Raw genomic sequence first — 2,833 nt, 5'->3', positions numbered from 1 at the left:
TATTTAGTGCACTGTAGGTGTTCGATCAAATGTTTGACACAAAAAACACAAGTGTTGAAACTTGAAACTAGTCTTCAGTCGGCCCCTTTTAGTTTCAGTAACAGTCTTTCATCAGTTCATGGGCGCAGGGTGCTTAAAGCCGGTTTTAATTTTTGTATATTTTGGGGGTTATATAACCTTTAGTATTTAGTGAACTCTAGATGTTCGATCAAATGTCTTAACACAATGTCTTAGTTTTTGGTAGGGGTGCCCAAGCTCAGCTTGTTAGTTTTAAGCTCTAGCTCAGCAGGTTTCGAGCTTTATTTCAAAAGCTCAAGCTTGGCTGGTGGGTGGTTTTCCGAGCTTTATTCATTAATTATGTTACTTATATTAATACTTAATTTTTATTTTTTATTTTTTTATATAACATAATATTTATTTTCTTATTTTTATCATATTTTTACATATATTAATAATTATTGTAATTTTTCATACACTAATAGTTATTATGAAAAAATATTTAATATGCTAAATTAAAAATTATATAAATAATAGACTTGTTTAGGCTCATGAGCGAGCTCAAGCTCGACAACTAGAGCTCGGGCTTGAGCTCTTTTATTGAGAAAGCTTATTTTTAGGAAGGGTCTTGCTAGGGACATCCCATTTTTTACTAAAACACCCATCAATACGTCCCATATAGCCCTATATGGGGGCGTATTGGTTGGTTTTTATAGAAAAAATCATCAAATTTGTCTTATTATGTTTTTTGTCTTATTATCAGAAGGGGCGTATAGCCCTATACGCCGCCTCTGATATTTTTTTTTTTAATTTATTATTTGTTATTATTATTTATTATTATTATTGTTATTATTATTACTGTTATAATTCCGATGAGGGTGCTGTAACATATCGAATTTTTTGTATTTGTATTCATTAAACCGATTGGGGATCGTAATTCGGATCTTTCGAACTATTTAAAACTTGTATTTATTGGTATTAAACTTGGTTTAACTTATTTTATAACTTCATAACTTTCAATTATGCCAAATGTCCCTTAGAAATCTTTAAAATCGCTTAAAAAGGCTAAAAATCGCATTTTCAGGAACTAGAGGCTAAAGTCAAACATCTTTGACTAGTCAATTTCTCATACTTCTGGTCGGAACCGACTTTCGGTCTAAAAAACTTTTATTTTTGTAACAAAATTTTAAGGCTACTGACCAAAACCCGACTTCCGACTCGATGTTTAGATTCTGGTCAGTACCAGCTCGCTTAAACATTTAATTTAACATAACCGGAGTTCTAAACATCCGTTTGGATCGATTCCAGTGACATTTTAGAACCTGAAACTTTGAGATATGATTATATAAGTAAAAACGAACTTAATGCCGCTGGATCGATCCAAACGGATGTTTAGAACCCCGGTTATGTTAATAACAACAATAAATAATAATAATAATAATAACAACAACAATAATAATAACAAATAATAAATTAAAAAAATATGTATCAGAGGCGGCGTATAGGGCTATACGCCCCTAATGATAATAAGACAAAAAACATAATAAGACAAAATTGGTGGTTTTTTCTAGAAAAAGCAACCAATAACGTCTCGTATAGAGCTATACTAGACGTATTAGTGGGTGTTTTAGCAAAGAGTGGGGGAAACCCCTTTAGCAAACGACTCGAAATAGCTGTTGATTAGTGGTCTTGTATCATAATAACTCGGGATATTATTATTTGGTCAGTTCACTCGTTGTCGGTGGACATCTCTCCGAGAGTTACTTCTGTCTGTGTTGTATATACATACATAAACATATACTCAATCTATTCATCCTTTATTATTCGTAACCCTAATTACTAATTTTCAAGCAGGTGATGGCCGGAAACACAGGATCGAGTAAAACCCAAGACTTCGTTTACCGAATCAGTACAGCCGACGAGTGGTCGGAACTGCAAACGAATAAATCACATTCGGTCAACAACTTGATAAACATTCCGGCTTTATCCACCTCAGCAACCTCACTCAGGTTCCTTTTCGATTCAATATTTTAATACCCAATTGGATTTAGGCATGATCTGAATTTGTCAACACTAGTTCTCTGTTTTTACAAGTTTAGGCTACACTGGCTGTTTGATTTTGGTTAATTAGTAGTTACATAATCACTTTCAAGGGTTAAGAATGGTTGATTTGTGCATTCTGAAACCGAGATTTGAAATGCTAAGGTATGGTTAATTTGGTCGGCTAGCTCGGCAACGGTTCGGTTTGGGCATTCGGGTAGTAGAAACCGATGTTGGTGGTGAACGTGTCTAACGGTCATGAGACCGTTTTATGTAATAATTCAAAATCAAAATGGATAAATTAATATATATATATATGCTTCTTTTTGTAATAGATAACCTTTTTATTGTAGGTGAAATCGACCTTAGAAAGATTTTACTCGAATACTACAGACGATCTTTTCCTGCTCCAGATCGACTGTGAAAAGGTACTATGTTTGATTATTCTCACTTGAAGATTACAAACGATCAAATCGCGATAATAAGTTTCGAACGATTGCATATTAGATTCTGCTTCTAGTTATTTGATTAGGCCAAAGTGAACATTATTTTACGTGATTTGGATTTGTTTTTGCAGCTTGGAGAAGGATTAATATATGAAAATGTGGATGGTGTAAATGTTTTCCCTCATTTTCTATGGCCCGTCTAAAAGCTTTGTTCCTCTCACCCTTGACATGGTTGTGAAAGAGGAAAAAATAACTTCATCGAATGGCCAATTTGATTGTAGCCTGTTGAATTAGTTAATAATATGTAGCTCATGCTTCGTTCTCTTCCTGCATGAACATATACTACTGGT

The 2,833-nt window shown here is 33.7% G+C and overlaps 1 long non-coding RNA gene across 1 annotated transcript; it reads left to right on the top strand.

Moving 5' to 3' along the window:
• Positions 1-1,849: 1,849 nt before the first annotated feature.
• On the top strand, positions 1,850-2,833 carry LOC143537986 (uncharacterized). Its single transcript, XR_013136174.1, has 3 exons — positions 1,850-2,006; positions 2,391-2,465; positions 2,615-2,833. It is a non-coding gene; the product is annotated as an uncharacterized LOC143537986 (long non-coding RNA).

The sequence above is a fragment of the Bidens hawaiensis genome, unplaced genomic scaffold (assembly GCF_021521415.1).
Source record: "Bidens hawaiensis isolate Kalapana, Puna unplaced genomic scaffold, B.hawaiensis_p1.1 tig00011464_1, whole genome shotgun sequence".
Taxonomy (NCBI): Eukaryota; Viridiplantae; Streptophyta; class Magnoliopsida; order Asterales; family Asteraceae; genus Bidens; species Bidens hawaiensis.
This window is presented reverse-complemented; position numbering and strand designations above follow the sequence as displayed.